This window comes from Salmo salar, chromosome 15 (genome assembly GCF_965601325.2).
Source record: "Salmo salar chromosome 15, fSalSal1, whole genome shotgun sequence".
Classification (NCBI taxonomy): Eukaryota; Metazoa; Chordata; class Actinopteri; order Salmoniformes; family Salmonidae; genus Salmo; species Salmo salar.
In genome coordinates, this window is record NC_138305.1 from 46,002,687 (window position 1) to 46,024,920 (window position 22,234).

The window sequence follows — 22,234 nt, forward strand, 5'->3', positions numbered from 1 at the left end:
AATACAAGACCGCACTTAAACCTTTTTTATGTTACCCACTTTGAACATGTGTCACATAATCACTGTTAATGTAAGTGTCATATGATGAAACTTGACTTGGTGTTATTCTAAATGAAATATACAATTTCATGAAATCAATGTAAATGTACATTTGTAAAATGATTCAGGCATGCACCGACATACTGTAAATGATTCAGTAGATTTCATTGCGTAGTGCAATACAGTAGATAAGAGCAGGCTGGGTCAGATTTCACGTTTCCATGGCAACAGCTGAGGAGCTGTTAACTACCGAAACCCAGCTAATCTTTAAGCACAGACAGGTGAGGGGGGAGGGAGGGCGACACCTTGCTAAGGGAGAGGGGTTAAGTCAGTGTGTTTTAAAAAAATTTTTGACCAGTTTTGATGAATGTTCTGTTGAAAGAGCTATGCATTTCAAACTCCATGTATAATCCCTTTCGGGAGGAATTGGTGCCTCAGTCTATGGCATTTCAGACAGTTGTTCGGGGACCTTTTTACTGAAGAATGTGTCTGTTTTTTATGATTGTGTTTTGCTTTTCATGTATTGTTGTGTATAATAAATGTATATTTGAATGTGCATATGAATATGTAGTTTAATGTGTTTAGATATTTATTGTGGTGTTATACAGGGCTCATCTGGAAAAGAGACCTTGGTCTCAGCATTGACTCCCTGTCAAAAAGGTTAAATAAAAAGAAATAGAAGAAGCCGTATTCTCCAAACGGAAACAAATGTCACAATGCTGGTTTGGTTTCTCAGTGCCAGTGTTATGGAGCATATGACTCCTATCAGTATATCATGGGTTGGTGATGCCTTGCTACAGTCATGTGACAGGCAGAAGCATATAGATAGATATATGCTGCAGAGACCTAGCAGTGCTGTGCGAGGACAACAACCTCTCCTTCAACGTGGGCAAGACAAAGGAGCTTATCGTGGACTACAGGAAATAGAGGACCGTACATGCCCCCATTCACATCGACGGGGCTGTAGTTCAGTGGGTCGAGAGCTTCAAGTTCCTCGGTGTCCACATCGCTAGGGACCTATCATGGTCCAAACACACCAACACAGTCGGGAAGAGGGCAAGACAACGCATCTTCCCCCTCAGGAGGCTGAAAACATTTGTCATGGGCATTTAGATCCTCAAAGTTCTACAGCTGCACCATCGAGAGCATCTTGACTGGCTGCATCACCGCTTGGTATGGCAACTGCTCGGCATCCAGCCGCAAGGTGCTACAGAGGGTAGTGCGTAGGGCCCAGTTAGGGCTGTGGCAGGCATGACATTTTGTCAGCCGGTTATTGTCATGCCAAAGACTGCCGGTCTCACAGCAATTGACCGTTAATTAACATAAACACGTTTAGCATCTCCAGGCCTCGACACATACAAGTCGCTGATGTGAACCTTTGGAACATCTACATTTAAAAATGGCTAATAAATAATTTAATATACACCATCACAATAAACCCATTTTTTATTTTAGGCAGGTCTAAAGAAACATTATGTAATGAAGAAAATGCATTACTGTAGAACAGTATAAGAGTTGGCCTACTGTAGGTCTATGTTATCTGGCTATGCTCCATGCTATAGGCTCTAGACTTGTTCATTTAGCTGACAAGATATGCTTATATGTCCCGTGTCATTATTTTATATGATTTTATAGTAAGAAAAATATAACTATATAAAGAAAAATATACATAACTTACCTGAATGAAATAAAAATGATATTTTTCCCATTACAGAACGAGTGCACATATGAAGTGGCTATGTTGAGCGTAAAAGTGGCCATTTGAAACAAGTCCAATTTGCTAGATTTAGAGTTATTTGGCAACTTTAGTTGTGAATGATACAAACCTTAGAATGTCTGACAAATCAAAACATATATGGGCTGCATGGTGTGACTATAGGCTATTGAGGATTCCTTGCCTCAGGCAGCACAGCTGTTCTCTCATCAAGTGACTATTCTCAATTTAATCTCATCTTTACTAATATGTAAAAATTTGTTAAGATTTAGAATGGCCCAATATCAAATGGGCAGGAACAGGGGCAGGAGAAAAAAGACATGTCATCTGTATGCACTCGAATAGCGAACACGCGCTTTCGGTTTTATACTGGAACACGTGCTTGATATGAGCAGCTGAGCACTTACTCCCCTCCACACATCAACCACTGTATGAGGAGCATGCTCTCGCTCCCTGACAGGTGATATTCCGCCCAAATTCTGTATGCCATTGGCCCTCCAACCTTGTTCCTGCAGCTACCCAGTGCTTAATTTAGAAAAACAAGTTAAATCTGTTGTGGAACATTGATAGTAACATGTTTTCGCAACAAAACATATTTCACTAAACGGTTGACAGCCCATCTGTGTGCTCGTTAAAGGACTGAAGGAGAGAGAGGAGATGGAAACGCATGGTGGTGAGATATTCTATATAGCTAATGCGTCACCAAATTAATTATGAAAATATTTGTAAAATCCCTATTCAAAATCAAATACAAATTCACAAATTGTAGGCTATCAATAAACCAACATCATCGCCTAGGGCTATACATCCTCTCCCAGAATCATGGATAGATATTTTGGAGTGTCGCATAAGGTAACCAAGTCCATTATGCATAATACAGTCCACACTCAAAGACGATTACTCGAACTTGTTTCATTTTGGCGTATAGGCTAAGACCAATTATGTACCAAAGACATCTTAAATTAGTTTTAGTTTGATGTTTTTCTGCCAAGCGTAATATGCGGCAGGCTATGTATTGTATAATGGCACAATCACAATTTTAATTGAGAGTTGTTTTTCTGGGCTTGGGCTCATAAGCCTATGCATAAACTCGAATATGTGTATGGGTGCTTTGAAACAACATCCACAACAACCATGATTTACACTGTTTCAACCTGTTGCTGAACTTCTTTCTTCAAATTGATCAATCACAGTGAGGTGAGTTTTAAAAGCGTGATTTACGATTTATGATTGCATTTGCATTGCTGTCAGGGTGGTTGAGGGACAATGGAACCCTGAGTACCAGGCCATTAGGACCTGATGGAGGGACAATAGAATCCTGAGTACCAGGCCATTAGGACCTGATGGAGGGACAATAGAGCCCTCAGTACCAGGCCATTAGGACCTGATGGAGGGACAATAAAATGCAAATGAAAAATACTTAAAAATCACACAATGTGATTTTCTGGATTTTTGTTTTAGATTCCATCTCTCACAGTTGAAGTGTACTTATGATAAAAATTACAGACCTCTACATGCTTTGTAAGTAGGAAAACCTGAAAAATCGGCAGTGTATCAAATACTTGTTCTCCCCACTGTATATGTACATATCGACCTCAATTTACTCGTACCCCTGCACCTGGTACCTTGTGTGTATATAGCTAAGCTATCATTGCTCATTGTGTATTTACTCCTTCTGTTTCTACACTGAACAAAAATATAAAACGCAACAGTTCATATAAGAAAATCAGTCCATTTAAATAAATTCATTATGGATTTAACATGACTGGGAATACAGATATTCCTCTGTTGGTCACAGATAACTCTTTAAAAAGGTAGGGGCGTGGATCAGAAAACCAGTCAGTATCTGGTGTGACCATCTGCCTCATGCAGCGTGACACATCTCCGTCGCAAAGAGTTGATCAGCCTGTGGAATGTTGTCCCACTCCTCTTCAATGGCTGTGCGAAGCTGCTGGATATTGCCGGGAACTGGAACACGCTGTTGTACACGTCGATCCAGAGCATCCCAAACAAGCTCAATGGGTGACATGTCTGGTGAGTATGCAGGCCATGGAAAAACTAGGAACATTTTCAGCATCCAGGAATTGTGTACAGATCCTTGCGACATGGGGCAGTGCATTATAGAGGTCAACCGATTAATTGGTATGGACAATTAATTAGGGCCGATTTCAAGTTTTCATAACAATCGGTAATCGGCATTTTTGGACGCCGATTATATTGCGCTCCACGAAGAGACTGCGTGGCAAGCTGACTACCTGTTACGCGAGTGCAGCAAGGAGCAAAGGTAAGTTGCTAGCTAGCATTAAACTTATCATATAAAAAAATCAATCATCTTAACATAATCACAAGTTAACTACACATGGTTGATGATATTGTTAGCTTAACTAGCTTGTCCTGCATTGCAAATAATCAATGTGGTGCCTGTTAATTTATCATCGAATCACAGCCTACTTCGCCAAACGGGTGATGATTTAACAAGCGCATTCGCAAAAAAAGCACTGTCGTTGCACCAATGTATCTAACCATAAACATCAATGCCTTCATTAAAATAAATACACAAGTATATTTTTTTTAAACCTGCATATTTAGTTTAAAAAAAAATCATGTTAGCAGGCAATATTAACTAGGGAAATTGTGTCACTTCTCTTGTGTTCTGTGCAAGCAGTCAGGGAATATGCAGCAGTTTGGGCTGCCTGGCTCGTTGTGAACTGTGTGAAGACCATTTCTTCCTAACAAAGACCGTCATTAATTTGCCAGAATTTTACATAACTATGACATAACATTGAAGGTTGTGCAATGTAACAGCAATATTTAGACTTATGGATGCCACCCGTTCGATAAAATACGGAACGGTTCCTTATTTCACTGAAAGAATAAACATTTTGTTTTCGAAATGACAGTTTCCGGATTTGACCATATTAACAACCTAAGGCTCGTATTTCTGTGTGTTTATTATATTATAATTAAGTCTATGATTTGATAGAGCAGTCTGATTGAGCGGTGGTAGACAGCAGCAGGCTCGTAAGCATTCATTCAAACAGCACTTTCCTGTGTTTGCCAGTAGCTCTTCGCAAAGCTTGAAGCACAGCGCTGTTTATGACTTCCAGCCTATCAATTCTCGAGAATAGGCTGGCAATTCTATAGTGCCTATAAGAACATCCAATAGTCAAAGGGATATGAAATACAAATGGTTTACAGAGAAATAGTCCTATAATAACTTAAACCTAAAACTTCTTACCTGGGAATATTGAAGTCTAATGTTAAAAGGAACCACCAGCTTTCATGTTCTGAGCAAGGAACTTAAACGTTAGCTTTTTTACATGGCACATATTGCACTTTTACTTTCTTCTCCAACATTGTGTTTTTGCATTATTTAAACCAAATTGAACATGTTTCATTATTTATTTGAGATTGCATTTATTTATGTATTATATTACGTTCAAATAAGTGTTCATTCAGTATTGTTGTAATTGTCATTATTACACACACACACACACACACACACACACACACACACACACACACACACACACACACACACACACACACACTATATATATATAAATAAAATCGAAAAATCATAAAATCGGTCGACCTCTAGTGCATTATCATGCTGAAACATGACGTGATGGCGGTGGATGAATGGAACGACAATGGGCCTCAGGATCTCGTCACGGTATCTCTGCGCATTCAAATTGCCATCGATAAAATGCAATTGTGTTCGTTGTAGGTACCTTATGCCTGCCCATACCATAACCCCACCACCACGGGGCACTCTGTTCATAACAGTGCAAACGATCCCGTAGCTGAAGAAGCCAGATGTGGAGGTCCTGGGCTGCCGTGGTTACACATGGTCTGCGGTTGTGAGGCCAGTTGGACGCATTCTCTAAAAATTCATTGGAGGCAGTTTATGGTAGAGAAATTAGCATTCAATTGTCTGGCAACAGCTCTGGTGGACATTCCTGCAGTCAGCATGCCAACTGCACGCTCCCTCAAAACTTGAGACATCTGTGGCATTGGGCTGTGTGACAACTGCACATTTTAGAGTGGCCTTTTATTGTCCCCATCACAAGGTGCACCTGTGTAAAGATGCTGTTCAATCAGCTTCTTGATATGCCACACCTGTCAGGTGGATGGATTATTTTGGCAAAGGAGAAAATCTCACTAACAGGGATGCAAACAAATTTGTGCCCAACATTTTTGAGAAGTAAGCTTTTTGTCCATAAGGAACATTTCTGGGATCTTTTATTTCAGTTCATGAAACATGGCACCAACACTTTACTTGTTGCATTTGTATTATTGTTCAGTTTATTTTTTCTATTATTATTACTGTTTATATTGTATTCTGCATTGTTGGGAAGGGCCTTTCACCTGTTCTTTATGCAGCATGTGACAATTAAAATGTTATTGATCGACTGATTTGACCGGTCTCTTGTGTCCCCCTCACTGATCTGAAAGGACCGTCTACCAAGGTGTAAACAATATAATAGTGACTAAGTCAGTGTAAACTCAAGTTTCTGCCATATTATCTATCAACTTTCTGATGATCAGTGACAGAAAAAACAGATCATAGCGATGGCATTTTGAAGTATTGATATTTACTCTTTCACGGCACTGTAGGGGGGGAAGAGTTTGAAGAGGAGAGGGGTAGATGAATAAGGTAATTGAGCAATCGATCCAATTTCCTTCTTATATATTTACGAATGAACCCGGCCTATAGGGCCCTTTTCAGTACACGACACAGTGACGTCACGCATGGACGTGCGCGACTTTTGGATGCAGAAAGCAGGAAGTCACCCATCGTCAGTGAGCACCACGAAGAAACATTCATAGGTTGTTGTAACCGGAGCCATACATTTGAGTTGTCATAAAATACACTTGCAATGTTGTTTTGAACAGTCGCTAAGATTATTTTTGTTGTGATCTTTGCAAAATACCTATTTTGGATGCAGCAGTCGTTAGCTAGAATGCTAACGCTCATTGACATAGGCTAATAGCAAAGCTAGTCAAAGAGCCATTTTACTGGTTGAAGTTTTTTTTTAAGTATAATGCAGTTGATTTGTGATGAAAAACATTATACTAAGCAGGACATTCATATGAGCATTAAAATCCAATTACAATCCAAAAGTAGTGTGAAATGCACTCATTAGCAACCTCATTAGCAACCTGTAAATGGAGGCTTTTTTTTGAGAACTCCCCTGTGTCCAGCAACCAAATTGTGCGCATCGCAAGTTAAGGGGACAGGCAAGGAACCCCACCTATGAAGCAAGAAACATAGACAGCAACCAGGTGATGCACTTGAGGTAAGTACAGTATATAGAAAAGGGGAAGACGGGGTCCACACATACTTGATCTAGGGCTCCAGAGGGTGACTCATGTGGGGGCTGCTGTGGCGGTGGTCCTCTGCTCTGAGAGGGGTGGTGGTATGGCGGGCTTCTGGCTGGCAGGATCCAGGAAAGGGGGCTACGGCGCCATGGCCTCCCCGTCATGTAGCACCATCCCACTGGGGGAGGGGCGAGCGAGCTGGACCTGAAAGAGAGAAACTTTAGTGTTTACTGGAGGCCAATCTGGGACACCAAAATGTACATTTAAGCTATATCAGTTCATTATAAAATAGGGCAAAACAGAAGCTATATCAATTTAAACACCATTAGAATGTTGTTCAGACTTATTACAGCTTGTGTGTCAAAAGATGTTAGGTTCACCTCAATACTATGCAATTAGGCCTACTAAATTACCAAGTAACAACTTAATATAATGTTGTTACTAGAGTAACACAGTGTAACAGTAACTTTATGATAAATATGAGAACTATGGTTTCAAATCGATCTCTAAAGTCCTCGCGAGATGGCGCTGTCGAGCAAGATGGAACATAATTGAGTAAGTGCAGAGGATGGGTCCCGCAAGCACACAAGCCAGTAGATAGCACATAATGTGGTGGAGCAAGCATAGGATGGGTCCCGCGAACGCAGAGGCAGCAGGGGATAAATACAACTTTTAAACTTGAGTTGAAAGTGTGACTTTGAGCGAGCAGAACATCATTACCGCATGCAAAATATGAATTAGAGAGCAGAGATTTTTGTTTTATTGAGATACTTACTACATGTCAAGACTTTGAAGTTACTGCGCTCACAAATATACAGCATCCCCACACGTATTTCTGCTCACTGGCACGTCTACTCCCGCTCCGGCGCTCGACGTTGCCAGTCTACTAACCACCGGTCCTGACAACCCACATTGCGCACACCTGCTCCCCATCGTTAAGCACACCTGGACTTCATCACCACCCTGATCACTCTCCCTTCATAAAGCCCTCTGTAGCCTCAGTAATCAGGCAGTATTTGTTTTGGTTATGTTCAGTACACTTCTCCTGTTTTGTATTATATTCATGATTGTTATTAAACGCACCTGTTTCCTGACTGCCTGCATATACGTTACAGAATACTGCCTCTTCAAAAATGGAAGCAGCAGAAGATAAGGACATCTCCCAGACGGTCGACGAACAAGGACACCTAATCCACAAACACCATGATCAGCTGGCACAACTATGAATGAGGGCTACTGCCATCTGGGAGAGAGGAGAGGAATGGCTGGGTACCTACGAGAGGTTCATGGCTCTGTTCAGGGCGGTCTTCGACCATCCACCGGAGGGGCAGACATGGAGGTGAGCGACTACTCCAACTCCAGCAGGGTGACCAGACCGTAGCGGAGTATACCCTCACCTTCCGGACGGTGGCAGCCTCCAGCGGATGGAATGAGCCGGCGTTCCGCACCCTATTTCGAAGAGGACTGCACGAGGAGGTCCAGACAGAGTTGGCGTGCCGAGACGACAACCTTTCCCTGGCCGCACTCATTGCGGTGGTCATTCGTCTGGACAACCTTCTTCGGGAGCACCGGCGCTTCCCTCGCCCTCTTTTGGCCATCCTGGGGTAGATCCTGAACCCATGAAGATTGGGGTCACACACCTCTCCGCCACAGAGCGACGTCGCCGGTGTCCCTATTGCGGCCAGGAGGGGCCCGCAACTCCAGAGGTGTTCTGTACGTCCCAACTCGAAGTCCACTGGAGCAGAGGGACGGTCTCCCAGAGTAACATCCCCGGTTTCCACCAAACCCTACCTGATTTCCATTTCACTGGCTGGCTGTCCCTCAGGTGTTGTCTCTACAGTTCTAGTGGACTCTGGTGCGGCAGGGAAATTTATTGACCAGGCCTTCGTCTGCGTACCTGCAGTGTACCCTCTCTCCTCCTTTTCCAGTCCAAGCCCTAGATAAACAACCATTGGGTTCCAGCACTCACATGCACCAAGAAATCCTTCCCTTCCTCATCATCACTGCTCCTGTACACAAAGTCATCCTCGGCTTTCCGTGGCTCCAAAGACCCCACCATCTCCTGGTCGAGGATGAAAATCACTGCCTCGGCATCCGGATGTTGGAGGACCTGCTTTCCCTTACCTTGTGGTTCCATGTCACTTGAGTCTTGTGAGTGTCCTCCAGCCTATCATTCCATCCTCCCATAATCACTGGCCCCGTGTTTTGGGACGTAGATGTGGACATCCACCAGGCTCTTGAGAGGGAACCCTTGCCTGCTACCTGCCCTCTTGAGTGCACCTACATCCCCACGGAGGTGAGGGATCGGCTGTTGTATCACCCGCACTATTCAATCCATCTCCGAAAAGTACTGGTAGCCCACCTTTGTCAATTCATGCTCTGCATGTGTCCGAACAAAATCTCAAAATGCATGTGTCCGAACAGTTCACGTCACAGGTATGGAGAACCTTCACGGAGAAGTTGGGGGTCACAGTCAGCCTCACATCCAGGTACCGGCTTCAGTCTAACGGTACCTGACCCCCAACGTTGTGGGGGTCAGCTCCAGTACCTGGTGGACTGGGAGGGGTATGGTCCCGAGGAACGGAGTTGGGTTCCGGTGGACGACATTCTAGATCCCAACATCATCCGAGATTTCCACCTTCGCCGTCCGGTCCGGCCTGCTCCTCGGCCTCGAGGCCGTCCCCCTGGCTGGTGTCGTCCTGCGGCTGGAGCTGCGCATCGGGGGGGGGCACTGCCACGTCTACTCCCACGACGTCACCGGTCTAACCAACCACTGGTACTGGCAACCATCATTGAGGACACCTGATCCCCATCGTTAAGCACACCTGGACTTCATCACCACCCTGATTACTCTCCCTTCATATCAGTAAGCCTCAGTCATGAGGCAGTATTGGTTTTGGTTACGTTCAGTACGCTTCTCCTGTTTTGTATTATCTTCATGATTGTTATTAAACTCACCTTCTGCACCTGTTTCCTGACTCCCTGCATATACTTTACACTCACACAACAACAAAAAATCTCCCAACTGCAATCTTTTACTATATTTTTATTACAGGTGAAAGTTCTAGCTAATGAACATAGCCTGTAACATTCTACTGAAACGCAATGCATTCATTAGACAAACTAGCTAATCAACTATGATTTCAATATTGAAATAGGTAGTTATTTGGTCTTCTGTTATTAAAGCAGGCTATTGAATTGGCAAGGTAGGTTAGCGTGCTTGCTAATGTTTAACCACATTTAAAAAGTTAACAGTATTTTTGGGTCAACCAAGAGCATTGTAGCTAGCTAAGATAACAAGGGGTTAGTAGACAAGGACTTGTAAGACCAGCATGACTGGGAGGGAGTGGCGGAGGAGGCAGATGCAGGGAGAGAAGACGGTGAAGGGCTCCACTGAGGAAAAGGCCCTTGATTGAGTTGGGGTGAGGGGGAGCCAAGAGAGATCAAACTAAACAGACAATGTGGGTGAAAACGCATGTTGGTGATGAAATGTAACCAAGACAAATATGATTATTACTGTTCTGAATTGTTCATAGGGGTCTTTCTCTAACATATTAACATTATATTCAAAAAGTCGGATTTCGTAATAAGCACAGAGCTCTGTTGACATAGCAGTGCAGTTTTCATAACTTTTGAGGATTTTACATTTTGTTGTTATCTTCAAAGTTGTTCCCTTGTTGAAAAAAGCTAAATTAGCAAGACACGAGCTGAAATACATGTGAAAGGCTTTGAAAATAAAAAGCTTGTTATACGCTCAGTGCTCCGTTGACATTTCACAGATACGCTTGTTTTTGTGATAAATCTTATGAAAATCATTTCTAATTAATATGAAAGGCATATGCTAAAATATGAAAATACTGAATCATGTCTCAAAATCGAAATTCATCTTACCTCTATATTAAAATATGTGCCCAATACAACAAGTGTAGACGTTACCGTGAAATGCTTACTTACAAGCCCTTAACTAACAACGCAGTTAAGAATATAGAAGAAAATATTTAGTAAATAAATTAACGTTTAACAAAAGTAACACAATAAAATAACAATAACAAGACTATATACAGGGGGTACCGGTACCGAGTCAATGTGCGGGTGTACAGGTTAGTCGAGGTAATTGAGGTAATTTAGCCTTCCCTGTAGCTCAGTTGGTAGAGCATGGTGTTTGCAACGCATGGTGTTCGCAACGCCAGGGTTGTGGGATCGATTCCCACGGGGGGCCAGCACAGAATAATTGAAATGAAATGTATGCATTCACTACTGTAAGTCGCTCTGGATAAGAGCGTCTGCTAAATGACGTAAATGTAAAATGTAATTTGTACATGTACACTACCGTTCAAAAGTTTGGGGTCACTTAGAAATGTCCTTGTTTTTGAAATAAAAGCAAAATATTTTGTCAATTGAAATGACATCAAATTGATCAGAAATACAGTGTTGACATTAATGTTGTAAACAACTATTGTAGCTGGAAACGGCAGATTTTTTTATGGAATATCGTACAGAGGCCCATTATCAGCAACCATCACTCCTGTGTTCCAAAACACCAGTCTCAACGTCAGCAGTGAGGAGGCGACTCCGGGATGCTGGCCTTCTAGGCAGAGTTGCAAAGAAAAAGCCATATCTCAGACAAACCAATAAAAATAAAAGATTAAGATGGGCAAAAGAACAAAGACACTGGACAGAGGAACTCTGTCTAGAAGGCCAGCATCCCGGAATCGCCTCTTTGCTGTTGACGTTGAGACTGGTGTTTTGCGGGTACCTGTCAAATACAGGTAGCCTAGTCAAATAATTAACATCCAATCACATTAACCGTTACTCTCTCGCGGGAAACCTTCACTCTCGCACAGACATTTAGAAACAAAACATGACAGTTTGAGAAATATGCCACAGGACTTTTTTGAGCAAGAATAAAGACGACTTTTGAGTAGTAAGTATAAAAGCAACAGATAAGAGGCTAGAAGCATCTTATATGGTGAGCTACCGAGTGGCTAGGACAGGCAAGCCCCATACCATTGTGGAGGACTTAATTCTTCCACCTGCCGCAGATATGGCTGGGACAATGCTGGGGGAAAGGACAAAAAAATTAAATAAAAAAATTATAAATAAATAAAATAAATAAACATACATACATACATACATACATACATACATACATACATACATACATACATACATACATACATACATACATACACACATATATATACACACACACAAACAATGCCTTCATCAAACAACATTGTTTCACGACCCATCAGTGACATGGCAGGAGATGTTTTGAAACAACTACTGCTTTGCATACAAACCAGTGAATTATATGCGTTACAGCTGGATTAGTCAACAGACGTGGCGGGCCTGGCACAGCTCCTGGTATATGTCCGTTATGGTAATGGAGGGTCAATTAAGGAAGACATCCTCTTCTGCAAACCAGCACAACATGAGAGGATATTTTTTAAGTACTGGACAGTTTGACATCCAATGGACATTGGTGGTCAAGATGTGTTGGTATCTGTACTTATGGCGCAAAAGCCATGACAGATGGCGCAAAAGCCATGACAGGGGGACATAGTGGTGTGGTAACGCGTGTGCAAGCAGTTGCTCCCAACGCCACTTGGGTGTACTGCAGCATCCACCGAGAGGCTCTTGCTGCCAAGGGAATGCCTGACTTGAAAGACGTTTTGGACAAGACACTGAAAATGGTTAACTGTTAAAGCAAGGCCCCTGAACTCTCGTGTATTTTCTGCACTATGCAATGATATGGGCAGCAACCATGTAACGCTTTTACAACATACAGAAGTGCGCTGGTAATCAAGGGGCAAAGTATTGACACTTTTTTTAATTGATAGAAAAGCTTAACGTTTTCTTTACTGACCATAATTTTCACTTGTCTGACTGCTTGCATGATGACGAGTTTCTCACACGACTGGCCTATCTGGTTGATATTGTTTCTCGTTTGAATGATCTGAAACTAGGATTACAGGGACTCTCCAACTATATTCAATCTGCGGGATAAAATTGAGGCTATAATTAAGAAGCTGGAGGTATTTTCTGTCTGCGTTAACAAGGACAACAAACAGGTCTTTCCATCATTGTATGATTTTTTTTGTGTGCAAATGAACTCAAGCTTACGGACTAGAGGTCGACCGATTATGATTTTTCAACGCCAATACCGATTATTGGAGGACAAAAAAAATTTGATACCGATTAAAATCGGCAGATTTTCATATATATGACAAGAATGAACACTTATTTTAACTTAATATAATACATCAATAAAATCAATATAGTCTCAAATAAATAAATGAAACATGTTCAATTTGGTTTAAATAATGCTAAAACACAGTGTTGGAGAAGAAAGTAAAAGTGCAATATGTGCCATGTAAAAAAGCTAACATTTAAGTTCCTTGCTTAGAACATGAGAACATATGAAAGCTGGTGGTTCCTTTTAACATGAGTCTTCAATATTCCCAGGTAAGAAACTTTAGTATTGCCAGCCTAATCTCGGGAGTTGATAGGCTTGAAGTCATAAACAGCGCAATGCTTGAAGCACTGCGAAGAGCTGATTGACTGAATGCTTACGAGCCTGCTGCTGCCTACCACCGCTCAGTCAGACTGCTCTATCAAATCATAGACTTAATTATAATATAATAACACACAGAAATACGAGCCTTAGGTCATTAATATGGTCAAATCCGGAAACTATCATTTCGAACGTTTATTCTTTCAGTGAAACAAGGAACCGTTCCGTATTTTATCTAACGGGTGGCATCCATAAGTTTAAATATTGCTGTTACATTGCACAACCTTATGTCATAATTACATAAAATTCTGGCAAATTAGTTCGCAATGAGCCAGGCGGCCCAAACTGTTGCATATACCCTGACTGCGTGCAATGAACGCAAGAGAAGTGACACAATTTCCCTAGTTGAATTTCTTTTAACTAAATATGCAGGTTTAAAAAATATATACTTCTGTGTATTGATTTTAAGAAAGGGATTGATGTTTATGGTTGGGTACATTCGTGCAACGATTGTGCTTTCTTTGCAAATGCGCTTTTGTTAAATCATCCCCCGTTTGGCGAAGTTGGCTGTCTTTGTTTGGAAGAAATGGTCTTCACACAGTTCGCAACGAGCCAGGCGGCCCAACCTGCTGCATATACCCCGACTCTGTTGCACAGAACGCAAGAAAAGTGAAATAATTTCTCTAGTTAAAAGAAATTCATGTTAGTAGGCAATATTAACTAAATATGCAGGTTTAAAAATATATACTTGTGCATTGATTTTAAGAAAGGCGTTGATATTTATGCAAAGTAGCTTAGACGGAAAACAGACGGGACACAATTACTACAAAACTATGCTCGTTGTTTTTATTTTCCTAATTCAACCAACCAGTCCATTTACGATTTGAGATAAAACTGTCAATTGGAAAGGAATGTAGCTCCCTTCAGTTGGACATGTTTTTTTTAGGCATTTATTACTGTAAGCTTAATGGAAGCAGTCGGAACGAAATTGAGCAAATGAGACACGGAGGGGAAAGGGTATTTAGGGAGAAGAACGGGGTGATACTTCGCTTGGTTTCTTTTTTGTTGGGTCCCACAAATGCACATGTACAAATTGAACACTACAGTCAAAGCAAATTAACGTTTTTAAAGACAAAATTTCCCTTGTCCATTTGGGCAGCCACAAAGCGCATTCTACCAAATAGTTTTATAGTATTTGATTTTTTTTTATCTCTGGTTAACTTCTTATAGCTTGGGGGCAGTATTTCGACGTCTGGATGAGAAGCGTGCCCAAAGTAAACTGCCTGTTACTCAGGCCCAGAAGCTAGGATATGCATATAATTAGATTGATAGAAAACACTCTAAAGTTTCCAAAAGTGTTAAAATAATGTCCGAGTATAACAGAACTGATATGGCAGGCAAAAACTGGAGGAAAATCCATCCAGGTAGTCAGATTTTTTGGATGTGGGTATTTTCAATTGAATGCCTATAGGGTATCTAATGGGTTAGGACCCAGATTGCAGTTCCTATGGCTTCCACTAGATGTCAACAGTCTTTAGACATTGTTTCAGGCTTGTCTTCTGAAAAATGAAGAAGAATGAGACCTCTCTGTCAGTGGACTGTAGAATAATGCAGTGCTGGTTTGCGCGCATGACCAAGTGCACGCCCTTCGTTGTTTTTATATTCTATTGAATACGCTATTGTCCGGTTGAAATATTATCGATTATTTAGACAATTGACAACCTGAGGATTAATTATAAACATCGTTTGACATGTTTCAACGAATTTTACCGGTACTATTAGGATGTATTCGTCTGCATGTTTTGACCGCCTTTGAGCCAGTGGATTACTGAACAAAACAAGAAGTTAATCTTTAAGCCGATGTATAACACTTGTTTTTTTATGAATGTTTATTATGACCATTTCTGTATTTTGAATTTGGCACTCTGCAATTTCACCGGATGTCGTTGGAGGTGGGTCGCTAGCGAAACGCCTGCGCCAGAAAGGTTAAAGATGAAGCTTTGATGTCCATTTGAGTACTTGATTATGTCCATCCCTAGCAACCTTACTAGCTGCTTAGTTGGTGGACCTGTCTGACATCTCAAAACAACTACTAAAAACACGTAATTTCATTGTAAAATAACAATAGCGCTCGATACCCTTTTCTTTTCCATCTGCAACAATAATGGCTCGCTCGCCCAAAGTCACACTTGCTCTCAAGTTTAATTTGCATGCCCCTCCACTGGCCTGTCCACTCGCGGGACATATGCTCTGCTCTCTCGACCAAATTTTGGCACTCAACTGGCCAGTGCAGCACTCATCCTTGGTTTGTTTCCTTGCTCAATGATGTTTCATCTTGCGTGACTTTGGAGATCAATTTGACGCTATAGAAAACCGCGATAGGCGAAACAGCGCCACTGACTAAGACGGGCGCATTTGTTATTGTTTTTGTTATGAGGAGATGAGAATCCAGCATCGTTGTAAAAAAAAAAATTATAATCTTAGTACACACTCAGCAGTTCTATCCTGTGTGCAATGATGTCCGAGGGAACAAAACTGTGTTCGTTGTTTGAAGTAAAGTCTTTGTTGTTGGACGTGGCAGTTTCACCACTATGGATTCCAGCTTTAAACATTTTATTGAAAGATGGTGTAGCAGTCAGACGTCTTTGTCCTCGTCTTGTCATGTGTATATATATTTTTGTATCTTTTTTCTTCGCATATATTTTTATTTTATTTTTCTTAACCTCAACATACCACCCTAAACAATGTGGTATGGATCAGCTATTTTCTTTCTTTTGAACCGGAACTCCCAACAGAAGCAAGCCAGTTAACTAGCTAGTAGTCAGCTAGCTATTGCTAGCGGTCATCAGCTAACCTTTAGCACAGACAACTCTTGCCAGTCTGCACAGCACGACTCAAACCAGAGCAAATCTGACTTATTTTTCTCCATATCTCCGGATTCCTACCGCAAGCTCTGAACCTTTTCACCTGGATCATCGCAGCTAGCTAGCTACTATCCAAGTGGCCACTCCTGGCTAACGTCTCTGTCCTGAAGCAAGAACCAATTAGCCTGGAGCTAGCCTTTACTAGGAAAATCTCCCGGCTAGCCGATGAGGTCCATCAGCCACTCCTTGGGCTACAATACCTATTTTGCCAATTGGCCTGGACCTCTTTCACTGCCGACACGGAGCCCCGCCGATCCGACTGAACTACCGACGTAATCTGCCCGGGGAGGTTTTTCAACTGGCTCATCTGTCGCGACGTCCCCTGAATGCCCATCTGCTAGCCGCGGCCCGCTAGCTGTCGAGAGCATAATCGGACTGTTAGCTGAAGAAGCCCATCGGACAAATTCTTTGGCCAGTATACCTATTTTGCTAATTGGCGGGGACCCTTTTACCACACGGAGCCCTGCTGATCCATCACGACTGGTCTGCCGAAGTAAAAGCACGAGGGGGCTACAACAGACTTCTTCCGTTGCGACATCCCTCTAAGGCCCTTCTAATAGCTTGCTAGCCCCGGCCCGCTAGATGTCTGAATCGCCATGTCTCCAGCCCGCCGAGCTACTCACTGGACCCCTATGATCACTCGGCTACGCATGCCTCTCCCTAATGTCAATATGCCTTGTCCAAAGGCTGTTTTGGTTAGTGATTATTGCCTTATTTGACTGTAGAGCCTCTAGCCCTGCTCAATACGCCTTAGCTAACCCTTTAGTTCCACCTCCCACACATGCGGTGACCTCACCTGGTTAAATGATGTTACGAGAGACAATATCTCTCTCATCGTCACTCAATGCATGAGTTTACCTCCACTGTATTCACATCCTACCATACCTCTGTCTGTACATTATGCCTTGAATCTATTCTACCGTGCCCAGAAACCTGCTCCTTTTACTCTCTGTTCCGAACGTACTAGACGACCAGTTCTTATAGCCTTTAGCCGTACCCTTATCCTACTCTGTTCCTCCAGTGACGTAGAGGTTAAGCCAGGCCCTGTAGTGCCTAGCTCCACTCCCATTCCCCAGGCGCTCTCATTTGTTGACTTCTGTAACTGTAAAAGCCTTGGTTTCATGCATGTTAACATTAGAAGCCTCCTCCCTAAGTTTGTTTTATTCACTGCTTTAGCACACTCTGCTAACCCGGATGTCCTAGCCGTGTCTGAATCCTGGCTTAGGAAGACCACCAAAAACCCTGAACTTTCCATCCCTAACTATAACATTTTCTGACAAGATAGAACTGCCAAAGGGGGCGGGGTTGCAATCTACTGCAGAGATAGCCTGCAGAGTTCTGTCTTACTATCCAGGTCTGTGCCCAAACAATTTGAGCTTCTAATTTTAAAAATCCACCTATCCAGAAACAAGTCTCTCACCGTTGCCGCTTGATATAGACCACCTTCTGCCCCCAGCTGTGCCCTGGACACCATATGTGAATTGATTGCCCATCATCTATCTTCAGAGCTTGTGCTGTTAGGTGACCTAAACTGGGATATGCTTAACACCCCGGCTATCCTACAATCTAAGCTTGATGCCCTCAATCTCACAAATTATCAATGAACCTACCAGGTACAACCCCAAATCCGTAAACACGGGCACCCTCATATATCATCCTAACCAACCTGCCCTCCAAATACACCTCTGCTATCTCCAACCAGGATCTCAGCGATCACTGCCTGCATCCGTAATGGGTCTGCGGTCAAACGACCACTCCTCATCACTGTCAAACGCTCCCTAAAACACTTCAACGAGCAGGCCTTTCTAAATCGACCTGGCCCGGGTATCCAGGAAGGATATTGACCTCATTCCACCAGTAGAGGATGCCTGGTTATTCTTTAAAAAAGTGCTTTCCTCACCATCTTAAATAAGCATGCCCCATTCCCCCAAAAAATGAACCAGGAACAGATATAGCCCTTGGTTCACTCCAGACCGGACTATCCTTGACCAACACAAAAACATCCTGTGGCGTTCTGCATTAGCACTGAATAGCCCCCGCGATATGCATCTTTTCAGGGAAGTTAGGAACCAATATACACAGGCATTTAGGAAAGCAAAGACTAGCTTTTTCAAAAAGAAATTTGCATCCTGTAGCACAAACACCAAAAAGTTCTGGGACACTGTAAAGTCCATGGAGAATAAGAGCACCTCCTCCCAGCTGCCCACTGCACTGAGGCTAGGAAACACTGTCACCACCAATAAATCCACTATAATTGAGAATTTCAATAAGCATTTTTTTACGGCTGGCCATGCTTTCCACCTGGCTACCCCTACCCCGGTCAACAGCCCTGCACCCCTCACTGCAAGTTGCCCAAGCCTCCCCCATTTCTTCTTCACCCAAAACCAGATAGCTGATGTTCTGAAAGAGCATCTCGACCCTTACAGTCGTGGCCAAAAGTTTTGAAAATGTTAATTTTCAAAGTCTGCTGCCTCAGTTTGTATGATGGCAATTTGCATACAGTCCAGAATGTTATGAAGAGTGATCAGATGAATTGCAATTAATTGCAAAGTCCCTCTTTGCCATGCAAATGAACTGAAACCCCCAAAAACATTTCCACTGCATTTCAGCCCTGCCACAAAAGGACCAGCTGACATCATGTCTGTGATTCTCTCATTAACACAAGTGTGAGTGTTGATGAGGACAAGGCTGGAGATCACTCTGTCATGCTGATTGAGTTCAAATAACAGACTGGAAGCTTCAAAAGGAGGGTGGTGCTTGGAATCATTGTTCTTGCTCTGTCAAATATGGTTACCTGCAAGGAAACACGTCCCGTCATCATTGCTTTGCACAAAAAGGGCTTCACGGGGAAGGATATTGCTGCCAGTAAGATTGCACCTAAATCAACTATTTATCGGATCAAGAACTTCAAGGAGAGCGGTTCAATTGTTGTGAAGAAGGCTTCAGGGCGCCCAAGAAAGTCCAGCAAGCACCAGGACCATCCCATAAAGTTCATTCAGCTGCGGGATCGGGGCACCACCAGTACAGAGCTTGCTCAGGAATGGCAGCAGACAGGTGTGAGTGCATCTGCACGCACAGTGAGGCGAAGACTTTTGGAGGATGGCCTGGTGTCAAGATGGGCAGCAAAGAAGCCACTTCTCTCCAGGAAAAACATCAGGGACAGACTGATATTCTGCAAAAGGTACAGGGATTAGATTGCTGAGGACTGGGGTAAAGTCATTTTCTCTGATGAATCCCCTTTCCGATTGTTTGGGGCATCCGGAAAAAGGCTTTTCCGGAGAAGACAAGGTGAGCGGTACCATCAGTCCTGTGTCATGCCAACAGTAAAGCATCCTGAGACCATTCGTGTGTGGGGTTGTTTCTCAGCCAAGGGAGTGGGCTCACTCACAATTTTGCCTAAGAACACAGCCATGAATAAAGAATGGTACCAACACATCCTCCAAGAGCAACTTCTCCCAACCATCCCGGAACAGTTTGGTGACGAACAATGCCTTTTCCAGCATGATGGAGCACCTTGCCATAAGGCAAAAGTGATAACTAAGTAGCTCGGGGAACAAAACATCAATATTTTGGGTCCATGTCCAGGAAACTCCCCAGACCTTAATCCCATTGAGAACTTGTGGTCAATCCTCAAGAGGTGGATGAACAAACAAAAACAAATTCTGACAAACTCCAAGCATTGATTATGCAAGAATGGACTGTCATCAGTCAGGATGTGGCCCAGAAGTTAATTGACAGCATGCCAGGGCGGATTGCATAGGTCTTGAAAAAGAAGGGTCAACACTGCAAATATTGACTCTTAGCATCAACTTCATGTAATTGTCAATAAAAGCCTATGACACTTATGAAATGCTTGTAATTATACTTCAGTATTCCATAGTAACATCTGACAAAAATATCTAAAGACACTGAGGCAGCAGACTTTGTGAAAATTAATATTTGTGTCATTCTCAAAACTTTTGGCCACGACTGTACAAATCAGCCGGGCTAGACAATCTGGACCCTCTCTTTCTAAAATTATCTGCCGAAATTGCTGCAACCCCTATTACTAGCCTGTTCAAACTCTCTTTCGTATAGTCTGAGATCCCCAAAGATTGGAATGCTGCTGCGATCATCCCCCTCTTCAAAGGGGGAGACACACTAGACCCAAACTGCTACAGACCTATATCTATCCTACCCTGCCTTTCTAAGGTCTTCGAAAGCCAAGTTAACAAACAGATCACAGACCATTTCGAATCCCACCGTACCTTCTCCGCTATGCAATCTGGTTTCCGAGCTGGTCACGGGAGCACCTCAGCCACGCTCAAGGTCCTAAACGATATCATAACCACCATCGATAAGAGACAATACTGTGCAGCTGTATTCATCGACCTGGCCAAGGCTTTCGATTCTGTCAATCACCACATCCTCATCGGCAGACTCAACAGCCTTGGTTTCTCAAATGACTGCCTCGCCTGGTTCACCAACTACTTCTCAGACAGAGTTCAGTGTGTCAAATCGGAGGGCCTGTTGTCCGGACCTCTGGCAGTCTCTATGGTGGTGCCATAGGGTTCAATTCCTCGGGCCGACTCTTTTCTCTGTATACATCAATGACGTCGGTCTTGCTGTTGGTGATTCTCTGATCCACCTCTGCGCAGACGACACCATTCTGTATACATCTGGCCCTTCTTTGGACACTGTGTTAACTAACCTCCAGACGAGCTTCAATGCCATACAACTCTCCTTCCGTGGCCTCCAACTGCTCTTAAATGCAAGTAAAACTAAATGCATGCTCTTCAACAGATCGCTGCCCACACCTGCCCGCCCGTCCAGAATCACTACTCTGGACAGTTCTGACTTAGAATATATGGACAACTACAAATACCTAGGTGTCTGTTTAGACTGTAAACTCTCCTTCCAGACACATTAAGCATCTCCAATCCAAAAAATAAATCTAGAATCGGCTTCCTATTTCGCATCAAAGCATCCTTCACTCATGCTGCCAAACATACCCTCGTAAAACTGACCATCCTACCGATCCTCGACTTCGGCGATGTCATTTACAAAATAGCCTCCAACACTCTACTCAGCAAATTGGATGCAGTCTATCACAGTACCATCCGTTTTGTCACCAAAGCCCCATATACTACCCACCACTGCGACCTGTGTGCTCTCGTTGGCTGGCCCTCGCTTCATATTCGTCACCAAACCCACTGGCTCCAGATCATCTATAAGTCTTTGCTAGGTAATGCCCCGCCTTATCTCAGCTCACTGGTCACCATAGCAGCACCCACCCGTAGCACGCGCTCCAGCAGGTATATTTCACTGGTCACCCCCAAAGCCAATTCCTCATTTGGCCGCCTTTCCTTACAGTTCTCTACTGCCAATGACTGGAATGAACTGCAAAAATCACTTTAGCTGGAGACTCATATCTCCCTCACTAACTTTAAGCACCAGCTGTCAGAGCAGCTCACAGATCACTGCACCTGTACATAGGCCATCTGTAAATACCCCATCCAACTACCTCATCCCCATACTGTTATTTATTTTATTTTGCTCCTTTGCACCCCAGTGTCTCTACTTGCACATTCATCTTCTGCACATCTATCACTCCAGTGTTTAATTGCTATATTGTAATTATTTCACCACTATGGCCTATTTATTGCCTTACCTCCCTTATCCTACCTCATTTGCGCACACTGTATATAGACTTTTTCTATTGTATTATTGACTGTA

The 22,234-nt window shown here is 42.9% G+C and overlaps 1 protein-coding gene across 1 annotated transcript in view; it reads right to left on the reverse strand.

The window, feature by feature from the left end:
• ncoa1 (nuclear receptor coactivator 1) overlaps window positions 1-22,234 on the reverse strand; it is a 106,981-nt gene that overhangs the window by 79,913 nt on the left and 4,834 nt on the right. Inside the window, exon 2 of the mRNA XM_014144565.3 lies at window positions 7,102-7,282. The gene's annotated coding sequence lies outside the window, so the exon portion shown is untranslated. The remainder of the gene's footprint in view (window positions 1-7,101; window positions 7,283-22,234) is intronic.